Below are 19,212 nucleotides of genomic sequence, written 5' to 3' on the forward strand. Positions count from 1 at the left end.
TTAATGAGTGTTTCTCTCAAACGGAGCTCTTTTCAGAAACTGATATCATTGAGGCGTGATATTCATGTTTGCTGTCCTGGCTACAAAATGCTGGAATAGGCTCCACATTGATAGGACAGCAGAAAGTATGTAGATGATGCAGTACTTACAAGGTTTAGCTCAATTGGAACCAACTTACAAAGCTTTGTTTTATCTTACAAATGTACCTGCAGGTTCATTGCTCTTCTGGGTGTGTATGCTTTATCATAAGGATAAAACTGTCAGCTAAATTAGTTTTATGACTTATAGAATACTGAAAACAATACAAAACTACAGACCATCTTGTGATGACATCATACTGGCTGCGATGCAATCTGAATGGACCAAAGTCGTAAATTGATGGTGCCAACGACCCCTTCCCATCCAACTTTTTAGAGCCTTTGCTCAGACCAGACCTATCTTCAAACACAATTTCAAGTCATCTCAACCACACATATTGAGTTTTATGAAGTAAAATGTCCCCCCCCCCTTGCTTGGCCCAAGTCCATCTTTGAACATGACCTTCATTTTTATGTAAACTGCATACATTTTTTTAAATTACGTGACTGCATCTTTCTCGGCTGCAATGGTGAGTCACAGAAAGCTGTAGACACACACACAGACTCCCAAAGGAAAAACAATACATGTGTTGCTCTCGGGCTGGTAATCATACAACACCCAATGTGGTAAATATGGGACAGTGAGTGATTTAACACTACAACATAAATGTCAGTATTTTAGCATTCAGTGCGCCAGGTAGTTATCCAACCCGACAGGCTTTACAATTTCAGACATCACGAATCAGACATCACTAACCCCATCACATCAACACATTGCCCACGTTTTGTGTGTATGGAGGGCAGTGTGTGGTCTGCGGGCCATCACACAGCATCCTGACTCTGCTGTCAACACTCCTGCTGTGATCAAGACTCCCATTACCATCATGCAGCTCTCAGAATGCTTTAAAACACAACGAAAAACACAACATCAACAATCAGTTCTGTCTCCAAAAAATACCAGTTTCATAAGCTATGGAGGGGTCGTGCAAAAGTCCAAAAGCAAAGACTCATGGATTAGTTTTAGGAGCGGTATCTCACGGTGTTATGTGAGAGGACAAATAACACAACAAATAACACAAAACTGACAGAAACACATTTTCCATCCAGATTGTGTTGACTTCACAGTGTTCTTCCAAAGAGGCACAGCAAGAGGAATGCAGGAACTTGCCAAAGGTTTGAGTCGGGATACTCAAATACTTATTGCACCATTGGAAATTACTTTTGACACATTAGGAGTACACTAAAAAGAAACTCCCTTGCCTACCTAAAAGTAATATTAAAAAGGTGCAGAAATGTCATTTGCATTGTTCTTTTTACCTGATGATATTTTCTAGTTGTAGTTTTAATCGGATGGATGCACCACTGTTGCATCAACTGTCGTTTTCCAGACATTGGAAACTTTCATAAATGACTCAAACTGATATTGTAGAAGCAGTCACTCCCACAGAGAATTATCAGCTTAGCTTTTGCATCTCTCTGGATCCTCTTTGAGCTCTTAATTTGATTTGGAGGACCCAAAATCTGCTGAACAACCTGGTTTCCAGCAGCAGGAGGGGTGGCAGCAGCTCCAATAAACCCTCTGTACACATCCCGGCAAGCCTTGAACAATACACACTCCAAACCTTGACTGACTGGTCCAGCCCAACAGCCAGATTTTGATCTCAGGGGGTGGGGGAGACCAAAAACAGAGCTTAAAGTGAGAGGATATTCGAAGACTATCCTTCAGGTGGACAGAAAGACAACTCCAAATTGATGCTCATGTTGATCAGCTTCTGCGTGATGTTTAAATACGCAATGTTCAAAACGGAAATGGAAAAGCGAATGAAACCATTTTTATTTATCACACACATGTTTTGCTGCATTCAACCTATCCAAATACCTGGAACACTGGGGAGCTAATGTACAGCTCCCGGGGGAGCAGAGGGAGTATCGGGTGCCTTTCTCAAGGACACCACGAGAGTGCTATGGAGCTGAACTGGGACATCTTCAAGTTCCAGTCCACGGTCCTTACTTTAGTCTGTTTGGGGACTTGAGCCGGCGACTATCTGGTTCCCAAGCCAAATACAGACTGAGCTAGTGCTAACAACTCTGCCATATCAACTTTATAACAGATTATGTGTAAAAAGTTTTGTTTTCAAACTGTTCCGCTAAACGGAATGGCCCAAAAGAACTATGAAAGAACTTTCAAACTCAAGTAATTCTCTGTGATGATTACTCAATCATTCAAACACAACCTGTAGGTATATCTAGAAACCATGAAGAGTTCAGGCCGGGGTTTTGAGGTCACTCAGTGTTTTGGGAAATCAATGACCTTGTTGATGGTGTAGCTCACACTGTGACACTGGGGAGGGGTTAGTGACTGGAATCAGTCAATTGGCACTGATACCTTGTTGGGAGGGCCATTACGATAATCTCTTTTTGTGTTTGCTTTCAATGTCCCTGATCAAAGCAAATAGCATGTCATTATTAGACTCATCTGAACATCTGATGAGCTGCCCTGTGGCCTGTCCCCTATGGTGTGTGTGAGGGAGTACATGCCAAGCCCAGCTCTTGACCGCGTGTGTGCATTAAATGACCCACATACTGTATATGTTATTAAGTGAGTGAGTTTTGTACAATACAGAGTGAATGAACATCAGGTGCTTCATTGCTGCAGAGTGAATGACATGCAGGCTTTGATGTGAAAGGACATAAACACATGATCTAAAGCTCTGAGCTCTTCCATTATACTGACACCATTTACAAGCTTTCAGTCCAGTGTAGCTCTCAGGCATCGACAAAGCACAAAACAGGACATGTACGTTGTGGGTCATGTAATCCCTGCCCCCTCTGCTTGACCCCGACAAACACACACAAATATACACGCTGCACAGGCACACACACTCTTTGGGTGACCCATTCCCAGCAATTACACATTCCCATCCAGCCTAATCCCCCATGCAACCTGAGCTGCTTTAATCTCAACAAAGGGGAGATAATAGATGTAGAAATCTATGTGTGTGTGTGTGCGTGTGTGCGTGCATGCATGTGTGTGTGTGTGCGTGTTGCCTCTGCAATCCATCACAGACCAGGTTCAAGTTGTACACTTTTGCAAATTTTAAAGTGTTCTCATTTGGTCTGTAAGCAGGAAAGTCTGCATGAGGACACATTACATTGTGTGTGTGTGTGTGTGTGTGTGTGTGTGTGTGTGTGTGTGTGTGTGTGTGTGTGTGTGTGTGTGTGTGTGTGTGTGTGTGTGTGTGTGTGTGTGTGTGTGTGTGTGTGTGTGTGTGTGTAAGTCGAAGTGTGTTTGAGAAAAAGCCCTGTGATTGTTGCCTTGTGCATCACCAACAATTAGTGATGGATAGTGTTGTTGCCACCAGATGGTACTTTAGGATTTACACTGTTATATAAGCGGAGGGGAGCGTGGGGTGGGGGAGCAGGCTAGGGTGGAGTGGGGTGGGGTGGGGGGTCAGCAAGCCTGAGGAAGATGAAAAACCTGACACATCATGAGCAGCTTTTATCACACACCAGCAGACCCAAGACACAGCAGGACACACTTTGGGAAGTCATTGACCTGGGAAGGAAAGGGAATGTCTCAACGTGATCTACTTTCTCTGGACAAACTACTGTCAAACATTAGCAAATCTGTCCTTCTTTACATCTGCTATATTGAAATGTTGGGACTATAATAGTCAAATTAAAGAAATTGATATACCAATTTGTGTTAGAAAAAAGGTCTAATTCTTTGGTTATTGTAGAATTTACTTTTCACCTCATGCTCGTCAAAACCCCCACATTCCCCGAAATGTAATCTCGGTGGGGAACTTTGGCGCCCTAAATAGTTTCTCGGGCTCCGAGACACATCTTTATCTTGTTTGTTTTTGACGACCAGCCACTTAAAACCCAAAGATACTCAATTTACAACGAGATAAAATAGCTATAGCAAGAAGGAAAGTCGAAATATCCAGTTTTTTTCTCTAACATCGACGCAAACATTTGAACTGAATGAAAGATAAGCTAAGTATTCCAGCCCTTTCTGCTGCTCATAGTGTTAAGGACCAGAGGTCAGATTGTTGTAAGCTAAATTGTCTCAAATAGTGACTGAAACTAGAGATTACATATGAAAGGAAAATACCTGTAGACACCAAATAGCATTGATAACAACAACTTCGTAACAACATTTCTCAATTTGATCCAAAAATGATATTGAAATGTGGATAATATCATGGACATATTAAAAAAATCGATAAAATCTTTCGCAATCAGAATGCTTCAGTTTTGGTTCTTAGAGAATCGTTACCTTATTAAATGAGCAGGTTGTTTGAAGTATAAAGATGAACTCTCTGGTGGTCCAACTCTGTAGACACTTTTTCCAAATGAATGTATTCATATGTGATATAGACAAACATGTGTACTCAATATATCTAGAATAAGTTCATATCTCCGGGACAAGCGCTGCATTCTGCGTAATGCACCTCTTTAAATTGTTGCAGGACGCTGCTTTTAAAGTAAAAATTATTTCAACTTTGACATACCGCCGACCTTTCAACGCGCAATCAATCAGATGACAGCTACATGAAGCGGCGCAAACTAGCAGGGTACATATTCATAGAAATTAAACATAGCTAGTTTTCCCCACACAGGTCTGTGCCAGATCTTGCTGTGAGCATCTTATTATATACAGCTTAAATAAAAAAATCCTGAATTTACCTGTGGGGCTTTCAAGTCTTAGACCAAGGTAGACCAAGGAATCTTCTAAGAAAGCATCACTAGAAGTAACATTTACTTAAGTTGTTACAGCTCAATTGTGTGCTGAACATGCTTTAGTCTGCCAGTGTCAGAGAGTATTTTAAAGCACTGTGTCTTCACAGTGTTTACGAGGGTTTGTAGTGGCCCTCTGTTTGCAGTGCTTTCATTCACAAGGACATTTTATCATGAGAACTCCTGTTTTATGGCTGCCACAGAGACGACAGCAGGAACACACACACACACACACACACACACACACACACACACACACACACACACACACACACACACACACACACACACACACACACACACACACACACACACACACACACACACACACACACACACACACTGACAGTGCTTTTGTCTTTCTCCTCTGGAATGTAGCGGGCCATTACTATGCAAATGAGCAAACATCTACCCAGCTTGTAAACTACTGTGTGTGTTTAGATGAGTGAGTAAGGAGCGTGGATCTGGTTAAGAGAGTGTGAAAACATACTGACAGGACAAGAAAGCTTTTGTTTGAGATGAACATGGAAGATGTGGTCCAGTTATCCACTTTCATTTATTTAGTAGGAACATGGGGAGACTTTTCCCACACATTACAGCTTCTTCACCGTGGGAGCTCCCTTTCAACTTAATCTGAATCCAATTTGGAAGTAGTTTATCAGGACTCTGGTGAGGAACATCAACTTGTTCCAGAAAACACAATCAAATATTTATGTTGAGCCAGCTCCCGCTTCCAGGCCACTCGTTTCTATGTCACATCCCAAAGTGACCAACATCAAGCTCTCTGGTGACCATTCAGGCTGAAGACTAGCTGATAAAAAGTGAACTTTTAAAAACAACCACTTCTACAAAGCTCCCAATAAATATACTACTCTCAGTTGCCTTTTTATTTTGAAGATTTGCTCAGGACATATTAAGACACACCCTATCTGTTTGGTATGTGACAAATCTTTGTTCAAATTGGTGGACACCGAAGTTAAGTAAGTCTATCTCTTCATGGATTTTTTTTTAACTGATTCCACTGTTTTCAGTTAAAGTGAGTATTATCCGATGGTACATTTTAACATTTTCATGATCTGTTCAAGTGTAGTCATGTAAAATGTTGTTTTTTGTTTTTCACAGCAATATAAAACATAGATATTACAACGTAATGCAGAGATATTTAATTATACTAAATATTTAAATAAAAAGGAAATCATTTAATTGGTATCTCACTGGTTTTAGTTTGGAAAAATACTTTTCGGCTCTGGTGACATCCTTCAATGCAGTACTCTAATTTTGAATAGTTGATTGATTTCCAAAAATATAGATACATAGCAAGGATACTTCTTAACTTCATGTTAAATAGATGGAGTATTACATGCTTGAATAATTTTCCATTACGGTACATTTTTACCACATTAATATGTGATTAAATTCGGACTATTTGCTATCGACACAATGAAATACTTTCATCAACTGACAGCTTGTCTTATCTCAACATTTCTCTTAACTGGTAGTATTTATAAAAATCTGGTGCTCTTTTCTTTTGAAAGACATTTATAATGAAAAAAAATCATAGTATTTGCATCACAGATGAGCTGACTTGGGGAGTAATGGATTATATATAACAGGTTTACGTAATTAAGATTTAAAAAAAAGTTAATGATTAGCTTACAGTTATAATAAAGATCAAATCAGATTATTGTTACATTTAACAAATAAATGGAGTTTACCAGCAGGATTACAATGTTTCAATACACTTCAAATTAAGATCAATATCTTACAGGTAGACTGAATGTTATTTTTGGTTTTCATTTAGGCTACTTGCAATATTTTCTCTTCTAAATATATATATTTTAAGTGCAACACACAGAGTGCTGCTTAGCTCCTTTATATTTGACTTAACTGGAGACGCCACACACAGGGAACTAGTGAAGGTGCCGATGGTGAATGCGATTCTTGCTGAGGAGTTGACATTGTGTCAATGCTCAGAAACAGAAGCGGGGTGAATGCTGATGTGGCCACACCGAGTCACTCGCTCTTTTCAGAATGGATCAGTAGCCACTAGTGTCGCAGATGTGACCTTTAAGAAATGTACTGCTCCCTGGCACCCCCATGCTGGGACAGCCTATAGAAAGTGGTTGGAGGGATTGGAGATCATTCCCTGAGCTGCCCACAGGCTTGGTAGTGGGTGGTGGCTAAAAGAGGAGAACCCTACAGTTTATTATCTAACTGAAGAGTATCATCTGTACAGGGCCAGGGTGAGTGGAGAGCACTTGGCTTTATGTGCTCGTATTGTCCTCGGGATAAAAACTTGTTATTAACTCTGCCTGACTCACAGGCCTCAATAAACTGTCAGACACCTTCTTTCTATTCGGGTTAAAGCTCCAAACAACACAACATGAAGGAGAATTTCACCTGAACTAAAGAAAAATGGGATCAAACATGACCAAACCCCTAACCCCAACCCTAATAGTCTACTTGCCAGCATTGAGAACTCTGAAATGTTAAGTGTTATGCTAGAAATGTATAGTTAGGGTCCCCAGCACACAGACTGGATGCTAACTTCCAGGTGTTGGGCAATTTGCTCAAATAGCATAAGTTTCATTATTTAGACAATAGCTAAAAAATCGCATGTTTCAAGGTTTCAAGGTTTCAAGGTTTTATTTGTCATATGCACAGCAGATACAGCGTATATGTTGGCAATGAAAATCTTATGTCGCGTGCTCCTCCAACAACTCAACATACATGGTGCAAATAAGATAAATAAAATAGTGCAAAAGAGAGAAAAATATTTACAATAACAACAATAAAGATTTGAGGATGTGAAATATACATATGTGGAATACATTGAAAGTATTTAAATACTTTACTCTGTTGAATGAGGAGGTATGGACAGATGCATGTCCAATTTTAGTCTAGTTTTGTGGGTAAATGAGGATGTTGAATGAGGTATGTTCTGACATTTTTTGGATACACAATTGGAATCTCCTAAAACTTTAAAATTCAGGCAAAATGTCACAAAGAATAAGCCCAACAAGAATTCAACTATGGCCACTTTCTGGTTAGAACTGCCATTTTTCTTTGAAAAAAAGCGCTCTCTTTGAATTACCGCCTCTTTAATTGCACTGTGTTATCAAAGCATCATGTCCTGTCCGATCCAATAAAAGTGAGACATAATCAAAAAAGGAATACAATTGAACAACATAACCTTTGACTTTGTACTCTTTTACTGTCCAGCTGTTCTCCACAGCCCCTAAAGGCAGACACTGGGAAAAACAATGAACCACAGCCACGGTTAAGTTGCAACCGAGTCCATTAACTTTTTCTACTTTTAGCCAGCCTTTACATTTTTTCTCGCCTGCTCCTGCTTTCACCAGAATTTGACCAATTCACACCAAGAAAATACAACTCATATGTAGAAAGTCTACTTGTGTTTGCCTTTCTACTTTCAACAGCCTAACAATGTTCCTCCTGTTTAGTCGCTTCCTGCATGGTGTGCTGTTACTGTGTTTGCCACTCTGTGAATTATCACATGTCTGGAAAATGTTTTCTATCTGTGTGAATCATCATGAATACTTCTCATTCTACTTGCCGTTATTATCCAGTACTTATCTACAGTTTTTCTCCAACACAGTGCAATAAAACCCTTCAAAATATAGACTTTTGAAAATTCAAACCAATTTTTTCTCCTCTGAGACGGTCGATGAAGCGTTAGTCCTGATGCTTGTTATTTCATTTACAGCTCTAGTGTGAATTTAAAGTGTGGAGGATTTTGACAGTGACTGATCACATCCACCTGAAGGAACACATCGCAGACAGTATATATGTTTTGAGTAACACGTTCTCACCACTTGAGGCTTGAAAGGTGGTTGTACAAGTGTCAGTCCTCTGTGAAGGGTGTGACAGGCACAACCGTTCAAATTGATTCCAAAGGAGACTTGCTGTCACACAGACTCGCTAAAAACACTTTTATGAACTATTTCCCCTCGCTCTATATATCAAGCATTTTTCTCTTCTTCTGGGTTGTGCTATTACCTCGTCATGGCCCACTACTGTTGCCCCCCGCTTATCAGAGGAGAAGTGAGGGTCAAGTGAAATATTTTCTATGAACATAATAACCCAAAAGGTTCCCTTGAGCCTACAGGACACGCCTTTTGATTCTTGAAAGATATATTTTTGGGTATGGGCAAAGTATTTCTAATAGTAATGGATATTTTTCTAAGAACTGAAGAAGGACTTGTAATGTCAGATAAATCACCCAAAGAGAATGAAGATCAAGCCATTTTTATTATTTGGTTTTTCCTCTCTTCAATTCACACACACACACACACACACACACACACACACACACACACACACACACACACACACACACACACACACACACACACACACACACACACACACACACACACACACACACACACACACACACACACACACACACACACACACACACTATGAGAATATCTGGTGAACACAGAGGAGCATATACAGTGTCTGCTTATTAACTGGATATTTAGAATCAAGAGTGCATTATTAAAAGTTAGAAAAGGCTATTTAGGGAACCATCAGAAACGTTCCTTTGCTCTCAGCAGGTGCAGGGTCTGTCAGTGTTTGATTGACAGCAGAGTGCCGAGATACACCGTAGGAGTCGCAGTACACAGACCTGCGCCGCAGCCTCCATGTTGTGGGCGGACAGAGTGTTGTTGCTGCTATTAAAGAGTAAGAACCCCGTCTTGCCTTCTGACTTAAACTTGTAGATGCTGTTTAATGTGCTGCAGCCTGCTAAAGGGCGTTAACGCTGTGAGTGTTGGTCTTGGGTAACAAGCTAACGGCTAACGACCAGGACAAGATACCATGTGTGAGTCTGATTAATAGTGTTGCAGGAATAAATCCTTAAACCTATAAAAGCTTACAAGATATGATTCCCACCTTTTGTTCTACCACACAAAGTAGGTCAGTTAATGAATGATTCATAAATATGGCAGTTGCGAACAAGTGACTAAATAAGACAAGTAGGCTAAACACATAAACTAAACACACCAAACATTAACCGCCTTTAGCTTAGCAGTGGGGATGGGCAGCAATGCTAACCCAATGTAGTTCTTTTGAAATAACAATAATAGAAATTCATAAAAGTTGTGTTAATGTGTAGTGAAATTACATGTGTTTACCACACATTTAGTTTTCTGTAATGTTTCTCAAATTCAACGTACAATTCCCATTGCTTTTTGTCAAAGGTTGGATTGCGATGTGAAGGATATTATTGAATTAATATTGCTTGCTCATAAAGATATGTTTATGTACAAAAGCTACCAGAGAGGGTTTCAAACTATGAAGAGAAGTGAGCTTCATAACAGAGATTATGGTGGGATAAAAACATAAGAAAGGAACTGCATTCTGCTTTCTATTCACAGTGAACACTAACTTTACACTCCATAAGTGTAGGAGCAGGAAGAAGAGGCCTGAGAGGGGAATAGAAAGAGACAATGGTGCCAGGCACCTGGGTGCTGCACGTGTCAGGTAATAAAAGTGTAGAGAAGGATTAGATGATAGGCTGCAGACCTGGAAATCGTGGATCCAAGACGCGAGGACTCTGCCTGTAGTCCAACAAGAAACCAACATGCAGCACACTCAAAAATATACATTTAACATGTCATAAGGGACCGCCCCTTTTTTCTTTCACAAAATATAAATATTGTGTGATGTCACATGTCGAGGCTCTGGGTGGAAATGAAAGTCAGTACCTGCTTGCAGTCTGTGGGTCACTAAACCCAGAAACCTCAATATTGAGTATGTTTATCTCCATCATAACAGAAAATAAATCAGCTTTATTATAACCTTACTACTTCGTCTGGACTCCTTGCTTCGTAGAGAAATGTTTAACACAACAGAGGCTAACTCCTGGGTAAGCATACAAGCATATGTCATCACTGTATCACCCAATAAAGAGGAGACTTTATCAGTAAGCTGCTGTCTGGCTCAGTGTAACCACAAAACTCTGATTCCACAACTTTAGGAAACATTTGACTGTATCTAAAGATCGATCTACGTAAACAAATACTGGAACATTCTGCTACATCAATGCTAAACCTTTGCTTTATGATTCCTCATGAGGACTTGACACAAATAATACAATTTCCTATTTAATTCACATGTCTCCACTTCAGTAGTCTGGTATTTTGTCACTGTGGAAATAACATGTAAACCATGGACTAGCTTAGCAAAGTTACATTGTGTACTCCCCTTTCACTGCTTATTTTCCCTACTCCACTTTCATTTTTTAACAAAGTTCTCCCCTTTGTTACCTCGGGTTTGCTATCAGACACTAATTAGATAGCTTGCATGTAGGATCAAAAAAAGCCTCTTATTTGATTTCCGTCAAAACGGTAAAGCTGCCTGCAGAGTTTCGACGTTCTTTCTGACCCGGCTTTGATGAACAGCGATCTACTGTATTTGCACAACACAACATAGTGGGCAGAGAGCTGTAATTGGAGGAGCTGTCAAGCCAGAAGAGAGGAACGCTGAAGTTGTCTTCCAACAACAATTTAGCAGCCCCCTTCCAGACAGATGCAGCTGAACACCTGTCAGAGGAAAACTGTTCATTTGATGTGAAAGCTTTTCTGCACTGTGGTAAAAGCTGCTGCTATTCACATGCACACCAATTTGGTATCTGCCGTTGCCTCCAGTCATGGACATGAGGTGATAGTTAACTGTTAAGGTTGTCTCGTATCACAACCATGCACACAGTGTATTAAAAGTTCCCATGCTATTATACACAGACGTGCTGATCAAGGTCTACTGGTCAAGAAAACACACCTGTCCAATCAGCAAATATTCTGGGAAAGTGTCGACAGGAAATGTGCTTTCCATGGAAAAATGAGGATGAGGAAAGAATAATGGAAATGAAGATCAAAGGTCTACACACACACACACACATACACACACACACACACACACACACACACACACACACACACACACACACACACACACACACACACACACACACACACACACACACACACACACACACACACACACACACACACAAACACACACACAGCCACACTTCCACTAATCCACTTAAAGTACCTGATGATGCACCTGGACTGAATCAGTGTTATCAGCCTGTATACACACTCAGTCACGCACACGCACACGCACACACACACACACACACACACACACACACACACACACACACACACACACACACACACACACACACACACATACACCACACACACACACACACACACACACACACACACACACACACACACACACACACACACACACACACACACACACACACACACACGCATACAGAGCACAGAGCCTATTGTTAGGGCAGTTGTGGGTTGTCAACCCAAATTAGCACACAGAGCCAAGTGTGTGTGTGTGTGTGTGTGTGTGTGTGTGTGTGTGTGTGTGGCTTCTGAGACCACATCAGGTAGTGGTTTTATTAAACATTGCTTTTATAACACTCTTCAATAACTACTGATATCTGATAACAGTATTTGAAACGACTACATTTTCCTGTGTCTTGCAGAGAGAGACAGCACACAGTAACTAATCATGGTCAACTGGCAGAGTTCCAAGAAACTTTGCTATACTACATTTTAAAACATACACTAAGCCTTGTGGGAAGAAGCGTTTTATCTGTTCTACTAATATTCTAAAAAGCCTTACAGTACACTAGTCCTTTAAAATTTGTTCTGAGTGGTAATCATTTCTCAAATTTCTTTTTATTGCTAAATATGGCTTGATCAAGCTGGTTGAGAAATAGTTATATCTCATTATTAACTGTGTTCACTGCAGCACTACGACAAGTTACTTCAACATGTATTGCATGTTTCTATTAGGGCTGCCACAACTATTTTCAATATCAATCAATCAGAGGGTAGTCTCTGTTTAATTATTCAGTCTATGGTATGACAAGAGAAAAGAAAATTAACCATGACATCTATTAGGGTCAAAGACAACTTACATGGAACTATAATCCATTTCCAATCATGACAGTGAAAAGAAGCCTTTTGGAAGTTCAAACTAAAAAATATTTGTCATTTTTCACAATCATTGCTTTAGAAATGTTCTGATTATTTAAAAAGTTGCATCTCTTCCTTCTGTCGGCCAATCTCTAAACTTTAAATTGAGGTTGTCATAGTGTTTTTAAAAAGTAGGCTACACCCCATCTTAAAAACAATCCATACACAATGCAAGGCAAGAGAGAGTAAACAAGTGAAATTATTTTTAGTTTTATGTGGAACAAACCAAGAGGGGTGGGTGTTGAACACAAAGAGAGAACCCTGAAGAAATGTAGCCACAGTTTCAACATCTCTTGCCTCACGATCTCAACAACAGCTTCTCTCCGTCTCACTGAAAACAAGAAGCCATCTGCACAGCGAGGATGAAAGTAGTGATTCAGAGCTGAAAGAAAGCTACAAGTACAATCTTCGGGTAAACACCAGCTAATGAAAGACACACTATGATCACACACTTAAAAGATGGAAGATGAAAGCCCTAATTAAATCTTCTGACCAAGACAAAATAATCCAAGGTTTGTATTAAGTACTTATCAGTTGAAGACTGCTTGTACATCTAATTAATTAAAAGGGCAGACATATCCCATTTCTTCAACATCATTTTTAAGATTTTGGTCGGTTAGAGCAATTTCAAAAAGATGGCAACAACTGTTGAATCATCAGCGAAGGGATGAGTCTTAATACCCAGAATAAGACAGCAATTTGCACTTCTGGTTCCTTCGTCTAGAAGTCAACTGTTTTTTGGCTGAGGCTTTGGATAAAATCCTGAAATGAACTGAAGTTCTTTTGTTCTACGACACAAACGACGGTAAATACTCCACTGGTTAATGTCCGAATCTTTTATGTGTCATAAAAACAAGTGGCTAAATGAAACCACTAGATTTCATCACGCTACACATTAGCCGCCTAGCTTAGCAGTGATGAAACCTTGCTGTAATTTGTTTATATCCTAATGTTAGATTTTAACTAACACAAGACAAAAAGCCCTAGTTTTGAAAGACAAACAGAAGAAGAAAAGCCAATTATTATTACATTTAAGTAATAGGGCAATTGTAGAGAAGCAAACATTAAAGTATTTCCAGTAAAATTGAAGTTGCCTTCAGCATCTTCAAAAACACTAAGGCTTGTTCCAACCCTTAAATTGGACAGTTCCACTAAAATACTTCGTTCAGGCTTCTCTGGTCATCTCTGGAGACTTGCTATACATAGGTCCATCCTGAGTTCAGCGATACGGAGGATTATATGCTTTTATCTCGTCTCGCCTTGACTGCTGCAGTGCCCTGTTTGTTTTCCTTCCCCAAAAAGAGAAGGCCTCCAGAGGGTGAGAGTGCTGGAGCAAGGCTTTTACCTACAACCAATATCTCCTTCTCCTCACTGATGGCTCCGCGGATTTCTGCAGTGATTATGTGCAAATGTTTTTCTGGCCTGGCTGAGGGTTATCTCTCTGGACCTTTGACTGCTGAACACAGGACGTGCTGCGTGACTGAGCTCCTTGTGTCCAGGCTAAAGACTAAAGGTGACTGAGCTTTTGCCATCAGGTCTCTGCGGCAAGAATAAGAGGCCTGCAGCGTCTCTATCTTCTTCGGAAAATATCTTCCAGACACTCATCTGTATGTATCTTTTTGACTGTTATTCGAGTAGCCCTACGTGCTGATTTATTGTATCTTCCTACTCTGTTCATGCACTATGTTTTCTAACTATATCTTGTATCATTTCCAACAGAATCAGAATTCCTTTTTTTCCCTCAATGGGGAAATGTATGATAATACAAGCGCAGATTAAAAAGAGTAGATTTACACAATATATAAAATAATCCTTGACCAAGTGTGCATCTCACAGAGTTCAAGATGAAATGTTGGTGTGGTTGTAAGTAATGGACATTATACAAAAGTACATAAAATCGGTCATAAATTAATATTTTTGCTCACTAAAAAATGTGATAATGTATGTTTAAACTGATTAAATTTGCCACAAACATGAATGAAAAGCAAAACCACCATATCAAATTCCAGTTTGGTATAGGCAGTTTGCCATACATTGTTGAACTTTGTCTCATATTTTCCAAAATGTATGTGTGCTTTAGCTTTTAAAAAGGTTTCTACTTTTTCTACTGTTTTAAACTTGTTTTTGGTCAATTGTTTGGACCTTTAAACAGGAACAGCTCTCAGGATTTCGGAGAGTATGGTGAAGCCAATTGTTCATGTCCACCCTCTAGTAGCTCATTTGCTAAGTCAGTTTTATACAACCGTATTGTCGCCATGTTTCTAACAAGTACCACTATTGACAAGTAATGCTTAGCTTGAGATTAAAGACACTTGAGGTTAGGGTCGGTGTCAGGACCACCCTGGGAATTGTTTGAAAAGTAGTGTTGCCTTACAGGCTAAACTTTGGGAAACAAAGTCCCCTATTGTAGTTTTGAGAGCTGATCACACAAACAATACATGGTGTTACATGCAGGCACGGGGGAGGGGGTGGGGGGGTGGGGGTGGCAGGCTTTCTGAGTCTCTGTCAGTGTCAATGTCAGCCAAGTGCTTGTACTTTTAATAGACTTCAAAGTACAACGGCATGAAGTAGATTTCCATACCATTAGCAGCAAATCCATCTATTAATGTGCCTGTTTTTGGGCTAGAATATCTAAAAGAACCAGACTCAAGACTTTTCACATAATGGCTTCTGTATGGAAGTAGATTGGAAAACTATTTGTGCAAACAAACACCTTCCACAAACATTCAGGTTGGCAGTAGCCAGACTGCATCTCCTTACGTTGAATGTAATGCCATCACATTTGAAAATGGCCGAGTGATAGAATTAGATTTCGGGTCAGAGGAATGTTTGTTCAAAATTCTGTTTGGGTAAAACCAAAGTCTCAACGTCTTTTTGATCCATAAGTAACAACTGAATTCCCAAACGATCCAGATCTAAAGTTGTACATGTGAGAAAGCGTATTCACAAATGTTTTTCATTTACTTGATGATAGACCTGATGTATTTTTTTTTGTTGGTTGAAGTTTTACTATTTTTTTCCCCAAATTTGTGGAAGTTGTATTACATTTGAGATTGTCGATATGTTTGCAAAAAAATATTGAGAAAAATCTACCTCCATACGTAACATTTAGCATATTTACAAAAAGGAACATTTGTCAAAATGAATTAAGATTCAGATCAAATGTAATACTATTTGAATTTAAATGAATATATGTATGAATGACCTCTTTGCTAATTTAATCCAACATGTACACTTTGTTTCATTTGTAATAATTGCTCAATTTCTAGGAAGTTTGAGAAAATGATAAAATACCAGCTGCAGATTTAATTTCTGAGAATATAAGGCGACACACTGCCTAAGCAATCAATAACAGGAAGTGATGTAAGTTGAAGCATCTGTGACTCCATAAGGTATTTCAAACATGTCCAATGTTCGTTTTCTTGCAAGTAAACACGTCACTTTCAAAGGTCTTGTCTCCAGTCTGTTTTTTAAAGTTATCCATAATGTCATAATTGTCAATGTCAATTATATATTTTTTCAGCCTCAGAGGTTTCCTTGTACAGCACAGTGGATTGGATGCATAGTTACTAAAGAGTTACAATCAACTAATTTCATTTCTACAGGTCAGCAGCATACCTCAACTCCTGCTCTTTAAAAGCTGTAAGTCAGGGGCGTAGAGCTGCACAGAGGTCACATCTGAGGTAACGAGGAATGTTTGTGAGCACTGACTCACGACACGTAATCGGGATGATGGATACCAGTGCTAAGTACATTTCTAAGGCACTACTATGCATGCTCGGAAACCCCAGAATCCTACACAGTTTAAATCAATGGATCCCAGCATGAGGTCTGAATTAACAAGCAGGACTTGGGATTCCAACGGTCCGTGAAGGAGTTCGACCAGTTGCATCTTTTGGTGGAAGGAGTTCAATTTCAGCACCGTGCATTTCCTTATTTTTTTTTCAGAATTAATGAGAATATTGACTTGTTTGATTTCTAAATGCTTCCCATCGATTTGTGGGCCAATGTTGGTTTCCTGTTCAAAACCAAATCACAAAATATTTTCCTCCTTTAAAATGTTTCCACCTAAACTTCAATTAGCATTTTTCAGTTGAGGGATTTATGAATTAAATCAGTTTTTAATAGGTTTTTACAACAAATTAAAGGCAAAATGACATGGTACTCTGAATCCTGAATACACTGGATACTGAAATGACTTTAATTAAATGTTTTAAGTCAACAAAAGTCACATCACTCTATTAGGTTGAAAGCAATAACATTAGGTTGAACCTTATTTATTTTATTCAAACGTATTATAATTACTTTCAACTAACCTAATCTAGCTATGTGAAATCTGTTGAAATTACACATTTAATTAAAGTCAACATTTCAGTTTTTTAGTACATTAGAAGCTGATACAACGTATAGAAACATGTCTACACAAAATCTGCTTCTCTTAAAACTAGTTTGAACGTTTTTGTAGTCCAGTCTGAGAAAAACAGTGTTTAAAAAACTGACTCAATCCGACACACACTCTCATTACAGCAAGCCCAAAAGTCAACAGAAAATTACAAAACAAAAAAGAGCGATGGTCGGAAAGCTCCTCCATCAAAATAAGGTTTGCATAAAAAAACGGGGTTGATATTTTATTCTGCTGCTACAGGAGATGTGAGGACATGGATGCCGAATTTGGAAAAAATAAAATCTTAGCTTATGTATCCTTTAATGACATGCTACCTCAGGACCAAGGTGGGGTCGAAGGGAGAGAGGGAGAAATAGAGGGTGAGTCTGAATAGATCAGCATCATTCTGCTTCAGCCTCCCTGCCTCTCCACAGAAACCACAATGTATTAACTTTGACATCATGCCATAAAAGCTTTTCTCATTAATGGAGAATATTATAGTGACTTAACCCCGATAACAAAAATGTGTTTTAGTTGCATAACATCCATGTACTTTGATATTACCACGCAAAATCACATTTCAAACTAGAAAAATCACCAAACAGAAAACTTCGCATAGAACACACAGAGCCGTCAGTTCCAACACTCAGGCACGCGTTTTCTTCTCTCACTCGGTTACAATCAGACACCCAAAATGCCGATGGATCCATCACCATTCACACAAGTTCATAAAAAAGTGAATATGTTTTTATAATACACCTATCATGACAACTTCCATACGCGTTACAGATTTCCCTGTCAACATTAAAGCACGAAATGATGTAGGACTATAACTTTAATATACTATACGCAATAAATGGAAAATGAGGAAATATATTGTCTGATTTTCAAATGTTCTTACAGGTCCACAAAAATGTCCCGGAAAGACAATTATGAAATAAAGTTCCTTAGTAGTTTAAACCATAATTTCCCCCAATTTCTACCATAAATAACCTCACTCAGTGCCCTCCGTCCACACCGCGTACAGTGACCGGCTGCGCAATAAAACATGAAATTACGCATCTCCTACAAGAAGAGCTTCTAATAACCAAGACTCCCAGCACAGCAGCAACAACATAAAAACACATGTAGAATAATCTCTATAGATATTTTAACCATGTAGGCAGAGTTAGTGCCACTTACCTCTGTTCCGAGGATGGAGCTTTAACCAGCAGCAGCGCATCCACCCGAGACCGACTGCTCTCTGCCTGTCCCCCTCTCCCCTCACTCTGCATCTGCCTCTCTCTCTCTCCCCTCCTCCCTCTCTCTCTCCCGTGTAGCCCCTCCCTCTCTTTTCCTACCCCCTATCCTATAGCCCCCCCCCCCCCCCCACACCCCCACACCAAATCAACAAATTGAGGAGTTGAAATGGCTGCTGATTGGTGATTACTATGCCGTCGGCGATTAAAGGGACATACGCATGCACAGGGAAGCGCGCACTGGAACCCACACCATGTGCTCAAAAAAATCATCCCAACTCTAACCAACAGACTGTTCACTCAGGCATATTTATCAGAACTGAGTGCTTCCTAAAAGGAGTTATTTGAAGACCTTTCAGCAACAAGTAGCTCCATATGAAATGGCATGTGTTGCTTCTGATGGGCTTTAATGATCTGGCAGCATGGTGACAACAGGCTATTGGTTAAAGATGTCGCTACCTGATTTGAAGTCCCCAAATGAAATCAAATCTCACATTTTTGACCTGAAACTACATAACCCAATATTAAACAACATGAATTTTAAAACTTTTTCTCCAAATAAGTGCAACCAAACATAAAGACACAAACTCCACGAAGAAAGAAACCAGCAGCTTTCAATCAACCAAACCATTGTAATGACTGGTGCATTAGCTTTAAATGTGCAAAACCTTGTAGGTGCAATCTCTTTTTACTTTCCTAATTATTTATTTTGTTTGTTTAATTAGTAGACT

The 19,212-nt window shown here is 39.5% G+C and overlaps 1 protein-coding gene across 1 annotated transcript in view; it reads right to left on the reverse strand.

The window, feature by feature from the left end:
- cdh6 (cadherin 6) overlaps positions 1 to 18,499 on the reverse strand; it is a 74,414-nt gene extending 55,915 nt beyond the window's left edge. The window contains exon 1 of the mRNA XM_063886563.1: positions 18,426 to 18,499. The gene's annotated coding sequence lies outside the window, so the exon portion shown is untranslated. The remainder of the gene's footprint in view (positions 1 to 18,425) is intronic.
- Between the last annotated feature and the right edge of the window lie 713 nt (positions 18,500 to 19,212).

Source organism: Eleginops maclovinus, chromosome 6, assembly GCF_036324505.1.
Source record: "Eleginops maclovinus isolate JMC-PN-2008 ecotype Puerto Natales chromosome 6, JC_Emac_rtc_rv5, whole genome shotgun sequence".
Taxonomy (NCBI): Eukaryota; Metazoa; Chordata; class Actinopteri; order Perciformes; family Eleginopidae; genus Eleginops; species Eleginops maclovinus.